Source organism: Pectinophora gossypiella, chromosome 11 (assembly GCF_024362695.1).
Source record: "Pectinophora gossypiella chromosome 11, ilPecGoss1.1, whole genome shotgun sequence".
NCBI lineage: Eukaryota > Metazoa > Arthropoda > Insecta > Lepidoptera > Gelechiidae > Pectinophora > Pectinophora gossypiella.
The window spans coordinates 6,859,431-6,878,128 of NC_065414.1; the positions used below are offsets into that span (position 1 = coordinate 6,859,431).

At 35.3% G+C, this 18,698-nt stretch overlaps 1 protein-coding gene across 3 annotated transcripts in view; it reads right to left on the bottom strand.

Annotated features, from left to right (window-relative positions):
• LOC126370988 (hemicentin-2-like) overlaps window positions 1-18,698 on the bottom strand; it is a 540,644-nt gene that overhangs the window by 124,796 nt on the left and 397,150 nt on the right. The window contains exon 1 of one of the 3 annotated variants that reach the window (XM_050016174.1): window positions 15,662-15,724. The exons of 1 other annotated variant lie outside the window; for it this stretch is intronic. The gene's annotated coding sequence lies outside the window, so the exon portion shown is untranslated. Of the gene's footprint in view, window positions 1-1,886; window positions 1,970-15,661; window positions 15,725-18,698 lie in introns of those variants that run through there. One more of the 3 variants, XM_050016177.1, reaches the window with a different exon arrangement.

Genomic DNA, 18,698 nt, shown 5'->3' on the forward strand with positions numbered 1-18,698 from the left:
GACCCGGACTTTTGGAAGCCGTGCAAACCCAGCAGGTTTGCTCATTAATAATGGTTGTATTAAGTTAGCTCCACAAGCATTGCTTCATTATGACATCATACCTACCTTAAACTACCTGTCCTTGAACTTACAAAAGTATACCTACTAAACTTAATATAAAAACATACATACATAAAGATTCATAAATAGGGTATGTACGTCTTATTGCTGGACAAAGGCCTCCCCTAAATCAACCAGAAGGGCTATGGAGCATACTCCACCACGCTAAAAAGAGACTATGAATTATATAAAAAATAACGTAACAGAAATAAATGAATAAATGAGGATATTGTGTATTTTTTTTTTTGTCTCAAATAACTTTAGGGACAAGGTAAAATTACTAAAGTAAAATATCAATGATTCGACAGTATTTCTCTCATTTTCTTTCTCGAACAATGTTCTAAGAATTAAAGATTAAAAATTAAATGTCAGTACGCGAAACCTTCGCAACTTTCGCAAAGGCCGGTCATAGGATGGGTGACCACAAAAAAAAAAAAAAAAAGAGTTTTCATCTCGAGCTCCTCCGTGCTTCGGAAGGCACGTTAAGCCGTTGGTCCCGGCTGCATTAGCAGTCGTTAATAACCATCAATCCGCACTGGGCCCGCGTGATGGTTTAAGGCCCGATCTCCCTATCCATCCATAGGGAAGGCCCGTGCCCCAGCAGTGGGGACGTTAATGGGCTGATGATGATGATGACGCGAAACCTAATTCAATGTAAACACGCAGGAGTGATACTAGGTCGTGGATGAAATACGATTAGAGTAAAGCTCCACTGCTTTGAAGATAAGTGTATATTATACCAGCAGAATCGATATAAACGCGTGCAGACATGAATAAATTGCATGCTATTTACATAAACCTGCTTATAACATAACATAGCATCACGCGCCTGTGTCTCCAAAGGGGTACACATACACACACACACACACACACACACACACACACATAAACAGCCTATAGAGGCAAGTGCCTAGCAGTGGGACGTATATAGGCTGTTTATGTATATAATAATAATATGTACATTAATGTATATATGTATATTATTCTCTGTTTGTGGATTTTAAAAGATGAAGACTTTATATATCCATGTGGGTTCAATAGGTTGTTGGGATGACAAACTTATCACGTATGTGTCTTATGCGTGTTGTGGGCATGGTGTCGTGATAAACCCTCTTTGGGTTTAGCGACGTCATATTATTAAAATTTTGCAACAATGTTTTCTAACAGTAAACATATAAATAAATAAATAATAAATTGTAATCAGCTCTGGTGTCAGAGTTATTATGGAGCCACCAAAATCCCTAATATGGCACATGTGACGACTACATAGGTACTTATATTAGTAGTAACCGGGATAAGCAGCTGCTCAATCAGATTATTTCAGTCTGCAATATTCTGGCTAAAATAGGCACAGTATCATAAAGTGATTTTTTGTTAGACGTGTTCCACCGGGAATCGATCTCTGGACCACAGGAGTCTAGCTCAACCACTAAACCATGGGGGCCGTCAGATATAAAATGAGATATGTCATTGTCGCGACAATATCCTACTCCAATCCACGCTGTTCCTTTTCTCGAATTCGCACTGAAAGTGCGTATAAAATGTTGTTAAACATATTTATCAAATGGACAATAAATCGTTGTAACTTTGGCGGCTGAATTTGATGTTCAGTCGGAGGCTGTTATTTGTGGCTGGTGTGGCGATTCGGCTATCAAACCATATAATTTGTGGCTGGGAAGATGAAACATGGGCTTTACCAGAATATCACTTGTTTAAACAGGCAGTAAGGCCGTCAAAATGAAGTATTTCGCGTAAAACGCGTGGAAATTCCACTTTATTTGACTTACTTTTGTGTTGCGGTCGACCGAGTTGTTATCGCGCGGTTTGTACAATGTTCACTTAGTGACAAAAGTTATAAGTGTGTGTCGTGAATCATATAAAATTACAAAATAAATGTAATGAAACGTCAAAACTTATAAATGTTCAACTTAGATTTACTATAGGCTTCCCCCTCGAGTTCGAATCCAGCACAGGCCTAAACCAATGATTGTCGAATTTGTTTTTGAATTCATGTTTGGATCATAAATGATTATGACGTGCTCAGCGGCGAAGGAAAACATCGTGAAGAAACCCACATTCCCGAGAAATGCATTTTCATAGGTATGTGACCTAACCGGCATTGGGCTGGTTTTCTCTTCGCGCGTTGGAAGGTCAGACAGGCAATCGCTTCTGTAAGAACCGGACTTGAAATATTCTTGAAAAATCTTCAGATTAGGTAAGCAGACCCTGTGAAAAATGGAATAATGCTAGGGGGATGATAGTATAAAAAAAAAACTTCTGAGATTCTTGCAAAAGTGTTGGTCTGTGTAGAAGTGTTGTCCCTCTCTACAAGAACTTACTTAAAATATTATTATTAACTATTACTACATTTTAAATAATAATTTAATAAGAAAATTAATGACTTCTTATATAAGAAAATTAACAAAAGAATTTACTTATCTAAATCAGTTCAATCAAACTCTAATGAAGAGTAAAACTTTGTTTTGTTTCCGATTACAATCATTATTGATTTCATTAGTCATTGGTTTCAACGGAGCCCTTATGTTCGTAAAGTACCAACCTATTACTGTGCCTGACTACTCCACAAGAGATTACGTGCGTGGGTGCGTACTTATATTTAAGTAGAATTTAATATAAGTAATACAATATTTTATTTTATTTTACTATTTGCCCTTGGTCTTGGTTCATACAAGACCATTAACCCGGCCCCAGGGGGAACAGAGTCATCTTCTCTGCCCTCCACTGGGGCAATTCCTGTTCGGCGCGTCCTTGCCGCGGGGGTGGGCGCCTCTTACTTCAGTAGGCCGGAGTGAGATGGTGGCTGAGTTCGAATAGGGACCCAGACCTACGGGGTATAACGTAGAACCCTTGCCCAGGGATACGGGTGAAGACCTCAACGGCTGCAGAGGCGGAGATGGGAGCCATCGGTACGGCAATGCAGGACGGAAGGGGCATGTCACAGGGACAGTAACCTGGAACCTGACAGAGGGCAGCAGTAACTGTCAGTACTATTCAGAGGCAGAGGACAGGAGTCCTAGTATGGCTTTGTAATAGACTACTCTGGGCGCCATCCCACTCGCGTCAGACAGAGTACTGCGGGGCGGAAGGCAAGAGGGAAACCACTGCCCTATTTTTCCCTAAAAAAGTAGCATGGAGAGTATTTGGAAAATGCTACACCGACAAGAGCGTGGCTCTTAAATTGATGATGATGATGAATACAATATTTTATACAATATAATATATAAAATTTTGAAAATAAAGTCGTAAAACCCAATGTTCTTTTAAAACCCAAACCCCATTATTTAACTATTGTATCTGGAAATCTCGGCGTTACAAGGATTAGGTTGTCTATGTTTTATCTTTTTGGAGGTAATTGTATTTTTTATTATGTGTTTGTGCATTTAAGTATGTTTGTATTGTGTTGCACATTAAAATTTGTAATTTCATTATCATACGAGATAGGGGGATCCTTAAAACAGAAGGTGTTAGGTGGGTGTTCCGTTTTCAAAAAAAAAAGTTTAGGAACCCCTGGTTTAAGTAATCATTAGTCATCATACCTATTTCATATATCCGAATCTCTACGAATGGCTTAAGCAAACGCGCAGGCGCAAGAATAAACGAACAAAAGAACCATTATTTCCCGCAAATCTCTCAGAGTTCGATGCCAATGGATTTCAATTTTAATGTGGACATTTGAATAAACAGAAATCCATTATCTAATATCGTAAAGTAGGCGAGGGTGGAGATTGCGGGCCGTAAGCCGACTGCGGAATAAACTGGGACCGATCGCTTTTGGCACCATGCCCGCCTCTACTCGTTTCAATCCCCTGATATGATTGTGCTCTGTGGACATTAAAGCCTCTATCGCCGTGTGAGTTTTTAGAGGGTTTAAAAATGTGTTTTGGATGGGAGGAATTAACATTCTGATGTAGGTACTTGATGTCGATGTCATCTTACACTACAGGTTGTTTGCTTCCCCATCTTCACCTTGTCATTATCTTCAATCCATAATTCGATCAAAAATACCCTTCTCATCAGAAAAATCAAAACACTTCCGAATTTTTGTTTAACAAAACACGAGCGAATTTTTTATTCGAATTTAGAAAATTAACTTTAAGAATAAAAATGTAATAGAGCAGGGAAGCAGGGTTGATGAGGTTGGTAATTCGACTCACAACCCACACGATAGTATTAGTAGAAAACCTTATAATACCTACTTCAAAATAACATAATATTATTTTATAGTATTCCTAAAAATATAAACACGAGTATTCATATTTTTTTGATAATTCTTACGATACAGTCATATACTTGCGAGGTGTTTCATGAGCGCATTATTTAAATAGCACCGTAGGCGTAGCATGTGGGCGAATTTAGAGTGATATGTTACGTAATTTCGTATTGTATATACGTATATTGTATATACGATATTTATGTTATATTTATAATATAGTCTAAAAGAGCGCCACCAAAATTACGTAACTCACTCAAAATTTCTCCCAAGTGGTTTCTACGGCATAACTTGCCAGGAAAACAGCGTGGTTCTTTTAAAACTCCACTTGACGTGTATATTACTGTGCTACGTTCCTCTCAGATCACTTTTTTATGCGAATTTTTGTGCTATGAGAAGAAACATAAACTAAATAAGCGAGTATAAACTTACGCTCTTCCCGTTGGAGAACAAAGGCGATAGATTTTCATTTGCTTCAAAACTATGGTATCGAAAATTTCGATAAAACTGAGGCTTGGTTAAATATTTTATAAACTATCTCTATTATATATTTACGCCGCCAAGCTATTCCATCCGGACTGGTGGAAGCGAGAGGAGCGCCAAATATTTGACATTATTATGCTGTGGAAGTACTTTTCATCGTCTGGCGTCAACGTATTTCGGCGGTCACTACACTTCATTACACTTCACAATACTGGTTACTGTAGTAAAATGTTCACAGCTTGAATATTTTCGTCTCGTTCGCGCGACCTTTTTAGTTTTTATTTAAATACTTAAAAAAAATAAGTTATTAATTCTATCCGTATGACTGCTGTTTAGCATATAATATGGGCGTTTAATTGATCTTCTTTAGTAAATGTACTGAAATGATAGTGCTAAAACTTGATGTTTTTGTCGAAAAAATATATCCAGTCGATGATTGAATTAATAATAATAAAACACTTTATTGCACACAAAACAAGACATTTATTCTAAGGTGGGTAAAGGTGGCCTTATCGCTAAGAGCGATCACTTCTAGATAACTTTCAGCAGAGGATATAGTACAATTGTACAGCGCGCTGGAAAAGTAAAGTAAATTAAAAAACTAGACATTTTTTTACGAAGTATTACATATTCATGCATATATAAATATATACATGCAATAATAATAATAAAATATAAGTTGCAAGACGACGATTTGGCCAAAAAATAAGTGTGTAGTTAATTTTGAAGATAGTCAGTGACTGTTACCGATTGTATCAGATAGATAAAATCATTTCCAAGCTCGCAACCAGGTATGTATTCACTTGATATTATTAAACAATGTATCAGGGTGTCCACTAAAGAAAACAATTTGCCCTAGACCTTGTAAACTCCCTACCTTATCGACTTGCCCTTGAACTAAGACACTTGAACACACTAAAGATAAAAGTTGCAAAGCCTTACTTTGTCGGAGGCAAACACTTAGAAAGTGTTTACTCGGTAATGTCAATTGAAGTGCTGAGAAAACCACTTTACTCGAAATACATTTCAATTTCAGATGGCGTTTGACAATGTGTACGGGCTGACCAGGGTTCAAATCTTAAGTATCTCAATGGTGCTAATTCCTGCAGACGCAATCTTATTTTATTTTAAGTTATACCTGTCATTTTCTTATCCGCTGAAAATGAAAGGGACGGGTAATCTACAGGCATAAAATTTATGCAACACACGTCAATTTTAAGCACAAATCTAAAACAACCGTCTAAAAATTTTACATCGGCTAATAACCCGACAGGGTTAAGTTGACAGCACGTCAAACGGATTGCATACCAGCGAGATGCCTATTTTATTCGCCCGGGTTATTCATTCGTGTTAAAATTAACTTGTTGACAATCATCTGTCCCTTTCCTTTTCGGTGGATAATAAAATGACGGGTATAACTTAAAATAAAGTTAAGAGGTGTCTGCAGGAATCGGGGCCATTATCTATCTCAAAAGTAAAACACTATTCATGCGCTCGTTTCTGCTACGTGCTAGTAAAATGTGGAAACCACGGAGGGAATTCCGTGGTTTTCCCACTGCACCATGATATGGGGTTCTTTTTTGAAGGGGTGAAAAAAGCTTTTCAAGGTTGGCAACACATAGACCATACCATAGGCAGCAGTGACTTCTTACCATCAGGTCCTACAATTTTTTCTGTCCAAGTCACATAAAAAGAAGTTGAATTTTAATTTTAGATCCTATTGTGGATGAGTACAATTACCTCGAGACCAATACTTAGTGCTTACCTCATTATCATCATCTCCCTAGCAATATCCTGTTCTTCACGGGGTCCGCTTACCTAACCTGAAGATTTATTGACACTACTACTTACCACTACTACTTACTTACTTACTTAGTACTTACCTACTATCTCGTAACGAAATCAAGAGAATTCTTATCTTCTTTCATAAATTACGATATAATGGTAATAAGTGTATCGTGGAACGTCGGTTCGAATCCCGGTAAAGGACTTGCATCAATGAGTTATTAATTTATCTGAAGTGCAGTTTTCACTAACACAGTTGGGTCGACCATGACGGTTCAGATCACCTCTTATCACTTACGTTGTTCTAAGTGAGGTGTGGGTACTTAGTTCATCTTGTGATGGATGTACCCCTGACTACCCCATTCCAGATATAGTCGTGAGCTTAATTTATCTTAAAATTAACCCTTTCACGGACAGAGATCATGGGTCATTGATGGTCCATAATAGGTAATATTATGACCTTGGAGTCGGAACGTCTTTAGACGTTCTGTCATCGAAAGTGTTAAACAGGATGAAGAATATTTTATAGTCAAAGGTGACAATTAGGTTATAAATTCTTCTTTTAACAGTAAATAAGCAAATATTACTACGTACACGTTTACTTTAAGGACGTAATCGCCTTCAACCTTCAATAATCCCTTCTTATTACTAAATCGTTCTGATCATAGGACAAAAAAGGAAATATTGTTATTTGCCTGAAGGAAAACAACTAATACCAGGAAATAATTAAGTCGATAGAGCACGTGATTTTAACATTGAAAGCTTATTTTTTTATTTATTTGTACACAATTGAACAACCAAAGAAACATACAAAGAAAACACACAGAATACACAGGCAAATACTGTGTGTTTTCTTTGTATTATCTCTAAGAAAGATTTCTTGCAGCTGACCTACGTGGCAAGGAGACATGCAGAGTATAACCCAGATACGCGTTGAAATTTTATGAAATTACGTGACACCTACGAATATATCAAATAATAATAGTAATTAATAAAAAAATAAAAACAATAAATTAAAATGCATGTATACTGATATATACGTAAATACAATACAATATTACTGATTACAATTGGTTATTTTTAATATTTATTTTAAGTGGAATAGAGAGTTTTTTTATTATTGTATTGTATTGTAAATATACTATAATAGTGTATACATATGCCTAGTGGTTCCAATTCCTACAAACACCATTTATTTATTTTTTAAGTTATACCTATCATTTTCTTATCCGCAAGAAAAGGGATCATCAGTTTAGATCTTCAGTATATCGGTAGTGAGAAGAAGAAAAAGAATAAAATAAATTAGAAGATATTATATGACATTTGTGATGGAGTTAAAAAAATCAAAGCAGTCAAATGTTAATGTCATCGATGCAAACATTCGATAGTGTATCACCATCAAGTAATGTTACATTTGTGGTAGCTTATCAATTGGCATTTATTTACTTATAAAACTTATTACTTTGTAAATAAGGTGGTAAGCATTTTAATAATAAAATATACATTAAAAATCACGTAAAAATACTTTTTCTTGTAAATAATGATTACCTAATCTTTTTCTTATCGTCTCGATGGCATTCAGATTTTTTCAGCCCAGTATTTGCCTAATACATTTGAAATTAGACTCAAAGGACATTTGTCCCAGTTAGGAAATCTTATTCAACCAGATTCGAAATTCAACTAATAGAAATTGAAATACTGAATGGCAAGGCCGTTCTCTCAGTAAAGAGATGTCATTTACAGGTGTTCGCTTTATGTTCATTGTAGATGAAGCTTATTCAGCATTTTACCGGCAAAATGAACATTGTATTTTTTCAAGCGTTCTCTGAACGGAAAACTGAAAATTGAAAATGAGTTTTGTTCCAGGAACGATGGATTGGTTTGAATACATCGGTATTTGTGTTGAATTTAGCTCATTAATTTGGCTATAGTGGTCGATATTTACATAAATATTTAGGTACGAGACACTGAATCCGTAATATACGTGGACAAGCTAGGAAAAAGCATTGTTTTAGTTAACATTGATGTGCAAGTTATCATTATTGAATTCTATATCATATACATTATATTATTATCATCATTATAATTAATATTCACAACTCTCTACGAAATCAGTCATTATGAAAATTAAATAATAAATACCTTTTTAGATTACAAACAAAAACTTCGTTAATAAGTGGTTAAAACCTTTTTAATAAAAGGGCACTCTTTTACAATTAGGTATTAGGTAAGTTGTTTAGAAGGTAAAATACCAAAAAGGAGTTTGTTTTTTAGGTACTTAATTTATTTGGTAGGTAATTTATTCATTATTTTACAATTTACTTTTCTTTAAATGGTTTTGTTAAAATAAAAGTTTACAAATAAAATAATTCATCAATAATATGCTAAGTATTACGTATCATAGTTTTCGTTTTTTTTCAAATCAGAAATTAAATACACTTTTCGAGATACATAGTTTGAGTAAAACAGGTACTTTACATTTTAGATTGTGCTCCCAAAATTTATTTAAAATGTTTTTAGTTAAAACAAGTGTGAAATACAGATAAGTATATTACTTTTAATCAAACACACGTGTTTGAGGAAAACGGAATATTATAACTATACTGTTTTCCTGGAGTGGGGGTTGCTGCCTACGCGTTCCTTTGTCCGAATCAGAGATTTAGATTGGAAGCCGTGGATATTAATCCGTTCATACAACAGATAAGCACGCAATCAATATTATGGTACCAATACCACGTCTCGGCTTTTGCTTCGTTTCATTTATACGAATTTAATGACGCTTAGAACCATTGATATGAAAATATCTCATGCCAAAATACGAAAGAAGCCAAACCAGACACCTTTCATATCTGCTGATCTGAACTAACACATACCTACTTGTAATACCTGTATGCAGGGTGTTAGTAACATCGTAATGAATACTAAGAGGGATGATTCAGACTATGATTCTGAGTTAATATCAAGTGGAATTTTCAGTCGCAAAGTTCATGAGTTTTTTTTAGATTTTTTTTAATATTCTCAATTTTATACTTTTCCGATGGATAATAATTCCACTTCATATTAACTCAGAATAATGTGCTGAATCATCCCTCTCAGTATTCGTTACGATGTCACTTACACCCCGTCAACGTACAATGTACATACAGGTAGCCATAAACATAGGTATGGGTGTTAGTGACACTGTAACGAATACTGAGGGGGATGATTCAGACCATGATTCTGAGTTGATATCAAGTGGATGACATGATTCAGAGTTATCCTGTCGGAAAATTCATGATAATTTTTGTGTTTTATTAATTATTTTAATTTCCATACTTTCGCGACGGAAAATTCCACTTCATATCAACTGAGAATCATGGTCTGAATCAACCCACGAAGTTTTCGTTACGATGTCACTAACACCCTATATAGTAGGTATTTGAAATTGTATTGTATGCGTAGGTTATAAGGCATTCACAATAATTATTCATTTTTATTTCAAGAAATCATGTCTCTAGCGTTATCCCATTTTTATAGAGGATCCGCTTACTTAACCAGAAAATTTGACAAGTCCGATTCTTACAGAAGTGACTGCCTGCCTGATCTTCCAACCCGCGAAGGGAAAATCATAAATAAAAGGGATTTTAAGTAATATTATAGGCGTGCATGTATGAAACCATTGGTGAATGTGGAGAAAAGAGAAGAGAAGTGTGTCAGGATCGAAGCAAATGGAATTCCTATAGGAAAATACACTGTTTTTGTGCCTAGTATATTATGATAAGAAAATGCGTACCTTTATGGTATTAATGACTCGACAAGGCTTCGCCTTCATAGCTGCTTTATATCATACTCAAAAGTCGTCGTGTTTTGTTTTCGTTTCGTTCAATTTCATTTGTGTTGAGAAAGATATTTTATTCATACAGTCTGGAGTCTAGACTGTTGAACAGACAAGTAATTAATTAGAAAAACAAAAATATAAATAAGTACTCTATCATTTTAGTAATAAAGCAAAGAGAAAACGAAAATTCTTAAATTCTTCTTATTCTTCTTAATTCTTATCTTATATTTGTTTTGGACAATAGATTTTTTTTATCCAATTCGGGGACCGTGCCAATCGCCGAAAGAAAAGTATTATAATTAAATAGATTCGGCAACTGCAACGGTGGTCGCAAACGTTGAGTTTTTAAAAAAAGAATATTAAAATACAACACAATACAATTATTTAATGTATTATATTGAATACAAATAAGTACCCTATGATAGTAGTACCCTACTATCGTAGGGTACTTATTTGTAATAAACATATAATCGGTATACCTTTGTGTTTTTTAATAAACCTATAAATAAAATGAACAATACCGGGATCCCGGTATTACATAATTCAAAACCGGTCTTCAAATTGTCTGTAAAAAGTCCGGATTCCCGATATTGGCCGTTACCCGGATTACCGGAAACCACCTAGTCCAGAACAGATCTTTCCACAGAGTAACAAAACTTCTCATAGCACTCGTTAGACAAACTATTCGGAGCTTTAATTTCGAGTTATGAATATATTTCAAAATTGCTAGATTCTATCATATATATTTTTTATTTTTTTTTAAACCTGTAATAAATAAGTATTTGAATATTTTAGTTACTTACAAAGTATGGATCCAACCGATGAAGATGATCACAATATTTCATTAGCACTTCGAAAGAAGAAAAACACTAAAACTAAGTACAAGAAACATGCGACAAAAAAAATATTGACATGGATTATGTACCAAATGATTATGACCCAAATGATGGAGATGATGACTATGTTCCTTCAGCACTTCATAAGTATGGAATTGAACATATTTAAACACAACAAAAACGTCATGAATTTTTCTTTTTTTATTTTTTTTCTACGGGAAAATTCCACTTGATATTAACTCAGAATCATGAGTTGAATCGTTCTCCTCAGTTTTCGGTGCGGTGTGACTCGTGTCATTATTATCTCAAAATACATAATATATTTAACTATTGCTTGGCGAGCGAGTGTTTCGGTAGCATTATTATTAACCGATTTTTTTTTCGATTATAGCCCATAACTCCACTTGAAGTCTTAATTTCCTCGTAGTACTTCCATAGCGCGACTTTTCTGTCACGTTTGAAATATAAGGCATACTTACTGAATAATATATTAATGTAGGAATGGTAGGCTGAATGAAACGTAACGCAAAGGTGTGTGAAAGAGAGAGCGACGAGTGAGCGAGAGAGAAGGGAGGATTGCGGAATGACAGGGAAATGGCAGACGGTTGTTTTAAAGAGGAAAACGTAGAAGATTATAAAACGTTTTTAAATAAACAAAGATAAAGAAATAATAATCGTTTCCTTCATACCCTATCCCACATTAATAATATTCCCTATCCACCATGATGGTTTAGTTATGTACGTAAAAGTATATAAACGGCCTTGTAATACATATATTATAGAGTTCCATTACGTCCTCCGTGGTCCAGTGGTTGAGCGTTGGGCTCACGATCGGGAGATCCCAGGTTCAAATCCTGGTGGGGACATATCACAAAAATCATTTTGAGATCAAGGTCACCAAACGTCTGCTTACCACATGCCAGGAGAGAGTCTTGAGTTTCTTTGGGCACATTATTGCGATCTTCATTGCACTGTCTAGAGAAGAACATTATTCTGGGCCAGATTGAAGGTAAACGTGTCAGAGGAAGAGCGCCGGCCGGATGGGTGGACCAGGTCAAGCAGGTAGCAGGGGGTCCTATACAAAGAGCTGTACATATGGCATAGAACCGAACCCAGTGGAGGAAGATCACATACAATCATGATCCTGAGCAGTGAGGGAACGACAAGAAAGAAGTTTGGTCAGGACATTACAGGCTGATCACCTGTCCGAAATTAAGATGATCCGTGCTTCGGAAGGCACGTTAAGCGGTTACTACTTACTAATGTAAGTAAGTAGTCGTTACGTGAGCCATGTCAGGAACCTTTGGCAGATCAATAGTAACCCTGACACCAGGGTTGTTGGGGTTGGTAATTCACCACACAACCTACACAATAGAAGAAGATGTGTAAGAAGATGCGCTAAGTTTCAGTTATTATTTACTTAAGTAAGTAATGATTGTTGAAGTCGGTCATTCACCTCACAACGCACACGTGAGAGAAGCAGATAAGTGCGAAGATAATATATACATCCATCCTAGGACTAAATATGACTGATAATTAGATAAAATTGTACAAAAAGAAATTCAAATAGCAACTTAGAACAATAGGACCCCCCGTATAATAAAATCCATCTGTTGTTGAATAGCTTTTAAATTAGCGTTAATTACTCAACTAGTTTTACGAGATTGGAATTGAAAAGCCACGCTAATTACCTAGTTACTAAATGTTTCACAAAATTACCTACGAGAAGAATTTATTAATGATCCTGTCACTTTCTTAGGAAACGTTTTCATAAAGTAGATAAGCTTACAATAGAGATCAAGTTCGTAACGATGAAACCCACAAAATGAATAGCTATTTCTGGAAAATGTTACTTAAGTATAAAGCGACAATAGTAGTTTGTACCGTAAATAAAATATCGGTGTAGACTACGGAAAATCAAACATTAATGTCAGCGGCTCTCAAGGTCACTTTATACAAACAACCTCGTTTTACACAGCCATCACACATTGACGTTATCGTACACGCGCATCTGTGTGTGTGACGTGTGACACCATACGATTCAAGTCTAAACCATGTTCGAGGGGGGGGGGGGGGGTAAACCTAACTCTGACGCTGGTGGGGTGCGGAGAGTTGCCGTTCTATACGTAGTATTATTCCTTATTATATGCTACAAATTTAATACAAGTTGATGAGGTTGAACATCCAACTCAAAACTCACATGATAGAAGAAGAATACAAGTTTACACAAAAAATAAATCTCATGTGAAGCTTAGACACTTTATGTAAAAAAGCTTATACTTAATAAGATTAATGATTACCTAAATGATAAAAATGCCTGGTATTTAAAGTGTTCCTGTAGTTATTAAATAAAATGTAATACATTGATTTTAAAGATGTGTTGCTGTTACAGTTTCTTGTCATTTCTTCTCCTCAGCCATAACACTTTACGAAATGACGTTTTCCATTTGCTTCGATCCTGATATACTTCTTTTTCTTCCTCCACATTCATCAATCGTTTCATACACGCACGCCGGTTCGGAGTACGGAACCTTTTCTGAGGCCATTTTTTCGTAGATTCTCAAGTGTTAAATTTATCTTCAACAAGTTTATCTTTGATAATTTCGGTTGAATAAATTATTCTGATTTCAGATTTCAAACTCGAAGCCACTTCTAGGAAATTTAAATGTGACCAATATGAATAGTAACTGAGTTTTCAAATAACAAACAAACATTCTTATCGGCCAATGGCTCGGTCGGTGGGTGTGTCGTTCTATAAGGCAGCGACCACCCCATATTAGTGGCTCGCGACTCACTAGTATTTGCTGGCACTGGCACACATAGTTCGGGAAACACTGACACTAAACATTAAAATGAAATTGGAATTGGGTGACGTTTGATATTTAAATATTTAATTTTTCAGATCGTAAAAATGAAATTAGGGAAATTGCAACAACAAAAGTTTATTAATTTAATTTATTTGGACGGCTACACGACTGTATTCATAGAGTGTAAATAATCTATATAACTTTAAGGGGATTATCTCACTAGGACACTACGGGGGCACAGCCGCATTCACGCCACCAACAAAATGTATGTAGTTGTGTACTAAAAAAATATATAAGTAGTATATTATAATAAATTACTTCAGATAACAATTTAGTGACATATCACATCTCTTGTCTCTTACTACTGTTACTACTAAACTGCATACCGCAAGTGCGAAAGAAACATATCTCTCGTCTGAGGTCTGTGTCCTTATGTCATTATAATCATGCTTCGAAGGGGTATAAACTTTAAGTATAAATCTGCATGTGACTGTATCTACTTATATTCTTTATCATTGTGATGAATTTACGATATCAAATACAAAAACATAAATCTCTTAGTCTCTTTCAACAGTTTCCTATTTCCTATATGACAAATGATAAACAATATCGCTTGTATTTTGTTGAAACCTAGAAAAGGAGAAAAAGATCCTTTTCAATAGAGTACAATACATACAATGGGCACAAAGGACACAAGATTCAGGGCAAACAACTCAGAATATATACAGGATGTTAGTGACATCGTAACGAAAACTTTGAGGGTTAATTGAGTCCATCGCAAAAGTATGTGATTGAAAATAATAAAAAAATACACAAACAATTTCATGAATTTTTTGAGAGGAAATTCCACTTGATATCTATCAATACAAGATAGATGGGTACATATACCATACAGCTCTACCTACCCCTTCGAGTATACAGGCGTAATGCTATGATGTAATGACAACGGGCTTGTCCCATGACTTATGTGTCTTATTACCTCCATAGGACTTAAACATCGTTGACGAGAAATTGGTACATACCTCTACCCTTTATTATTATTAAGTATAATATTGTATTTATTGTCACAAAAATAGGGTACACAGGCGTGAACTGGCCAATTGCGAATTTCCTACGTACGAATCACTTTGGAATATCAACTGTGTTAAACAAGCAACTATCTACCGACTATAATTGAGTAACGCACAGAAGACGCAATTATATATAACATATATTGATGTTTGAAGCTTAGCTCAAAACCCGCGTATATATCCATCAGTGCTGTTATAACCGTATACGTATTATTTACTTATTTAACAGGTTATTATACACAGAACAGAACATAAAAGTAATTAGACTGACACAAGATAGACGGTTCAGCATACATACAGCAATACATAATGGATACTTTAATACACTACTACATATACACTACACAATACACACACTACTAGCATACACTACACTATTATACTATTATCTAGGTATAACTGTACCTAAATTTATGCACAATAAAAATCTTTATCTTTACAATTCTAATAGAAATTTCTTCAAACAAGTTAAATACTACACATACTACAAGTTTAATACGCTGATATATACTGGTATAGTTATGTAAACTTACCCAGATTTCTCTATTGTACCTCCTGTGTAATCTAGAGCCAACGTAATGAACGGTATACATCTCATCACGGGCACGAAGAATGAATACGAGCAAGTACTCAACGTGAGAAGACCCGATTAGTCACTAAGGATAACAAATTATCTGTGCTTAGTTCACGCTAAGTAGTGGTGACATCGGCTAAATATAGACTTGTGTTGTGACTCCGGTTAATACCTAATGTCCCTTCTATACAATCGGCATTCTATACAATCTATTTGCTAGACGAGCACGATATCTTTTTTCCTTTCATCTTTATTTTTTGACGTGACTTATTGTAGATTTGCCGCAGATGGCATTAACTACTTAGCCGGGCAAATGGGGAGCGCTGAAGGCTCTCACCCGGTACAACGTTTAAGACAACAGGCCTGAGAGTGCCCAGTTGGGCGCGAACCTCGGTTTAGGGTTTAGGGCGTCTGAGAGGAAGAATATTGAAAGGATTAATCGACCCTAGTGGGTCGATAGCGATAAGCGCTGATTGAGGGAAATCGCCGACCACGCCGGCGGGGTCGGTATCGGGGTCAGTTTCCTTTTATCGATTGCGTAAATCTGATTGTATTTAAAAAAAAAACAAATCGTGCGACGGTGGCGCCATACCGCGGCATTTTTGCCGCGAAGGAGCATTCAGCAGTCGTCTTTTAGCAGAGAAAGGCGCTATGGATCAAAAATACAACAAAGTATTTCAACGGAGATTATTGTGTTAACGAGATTACTTGAGTGAATTAGATAAAGTATTTTATAACTGGTAAAGAGGCTTTTTCTTTCACTTTCTTTTGACGTAAAAGGTACAATCATCGTCAGTTACAGCCGAGTATGTCCTGTCGTGCTCGTGTAGCTCGTGCTGATAGTGTAGATAAGATACAGTTTGACACGTCTGAGGATAATTGAATGATTAACTTCCTTACATTCAAGCACGGATATAAAAGTCACAAGTAATTAGAAGACAACGTGCAGTCGCTTTTAAGGCAAAGTAAATTGGAGCTGGAACCGACGGTATAACGTGTCCTCCGAAGTACGCGTGATTTTACTTTCGAACAATAGGGTGATCAGCCTGTAATGTCTTAACTAAACTAAAGATCACAAAAATATTTTTTGGTATGTTTTTTTTAAAAACAAACTGTTTGTTAATAAGAACAATTACCAACGTCTGGTTTAAATCAAACATTTTACAACCACACCTAAATAAGCTTTTGTAGTAAAATAATGTACCTTCTTTTTATTTTTGGCTCGATTTTAAGCCAAGCAAGAACCAATGGAACATGAGACTAAGGAAAATAAGTACAAAGCTCAAGTTAACCCATTACAAAGGTTGTCGCTAAAGACTTCTTTAATATCTCAAAGTTATAAAGTTCCCATCAACAGTCGCCGTGGTCTAGTGGTTAGAGCGTTAGGTTCACAATCTAAAGGTCCGGGTTCGATTCCCGATGGCGACATTGTCGAAGACTATCTTTTGTTTGGTAAGGACTTTTTAGGCTTGAATCACCTGATTGTCTGGGAAAGTAAGATGATTTCGTGCTTGGGAGGGCCGTTGATCCCGGCTATTAGCCGTAAAAATACGTCCACCAACCAACAGTAGAGCAGCGTGGTGGAGTATGCTCCATACCCCCTCCTGTTGATTGCGGGGAGGCCTGTGCCCAGCAGTGGAACGTATATAGGCTGTTTAGGTATGTTATGTTTTATGTATAAAGTTTCCATAGGAATTCTACCTGTCTTTCCTAAGTGTTAAATTATAAAATTGATGAGCGATAATATTAATAACGCTTTCAATATTCTGGTGACCTAGACGAAGTCTTCGTTCATTCTTTCCATTCACCATCGCAGACTATGAAGTTGCTTGTATCAGAATATTAGACCAGTTATTATTATGTTCTACTTTAGTATCAAGTTCTCCTTTGTTGAATTTTCAGGGAATGTTAGTAACACTTTCGTAAAAAATGTAGTGATATTTATGTATGAAATATTAAATCTCCCTACATCAAAAATATACATTATTTGGCAGATTCTTCGAAATGGTTGAGGTTAAATAGTACAGGCAAGAATATAAAATATAATTTTATTTCGTGAGCGCCGTGTTGTAATGGAGTATATTTAGAAAAACCGTTTTTCTAGAAAAGTAGTATAATTCTTCGATGAAAAATTTTGGAAGTAATTTAAGTGTTAGCTAGAATTTTAGGTAGTATTTATTTAAATAATGAAGCAAAGTAGGAACTTTCTGGCTATTTCGATTAACTATTATTAGGTTACCTACAATAAAAATAACATAATATCGCGTAATTTCTAGGATTTGTAAATAGTCATAGGCTATTCTCCTTATTTCGAGTTAATATCAAGTGGAATTTTCCATTGCAAATGTATAGAACTGAAAATAATTTTAATAAATACAAAAAAAAACACGAATTTTGCGACTGAAGATTCCACTTGATATTAACTCGAAATCATGGTCTGAATCATCCCCCTCAGTATTCGTTACGATCTCACTAACACCTTGTATAGGTATTCTATAGTAAATTGTTTATGGTTAATATAAAAATAATCTTATAAACTGTTACATAATTTTTGAATTTTTACCTATTTTTTATATGGTTGTTCAATATCAAGAAAATATTTATAACCTATAATATCGTTTTAAATCCCTACAGTGCAATGGATCGTTTTTCTTTGTAATGTGACATCAAGGGCATCAACAGTAAGCGAAGTCGACTCTAATGAAGTGACAAGTCATTATGAAATTCAAAATCCAGAGCAAAAGTCTCGACGCCAAAATACCTATTCAAAAGTTTATATCAAGATTTCTTTTGCTTATATTTTCGTTAAAATTTTCCAACTTCGTATCTACATATTTTTCCTTTTTTTATTTATTGAACTTACAAGTAAGTTGAGATACTTAGATGGAATTTACTAATTAGCTTAAAAAATGCCGAAGTTTTAGTTTACATGCCTACATTTATCAACTCCAAGATTATAATCATCATACATACATATATACATAAACTCACGCCTA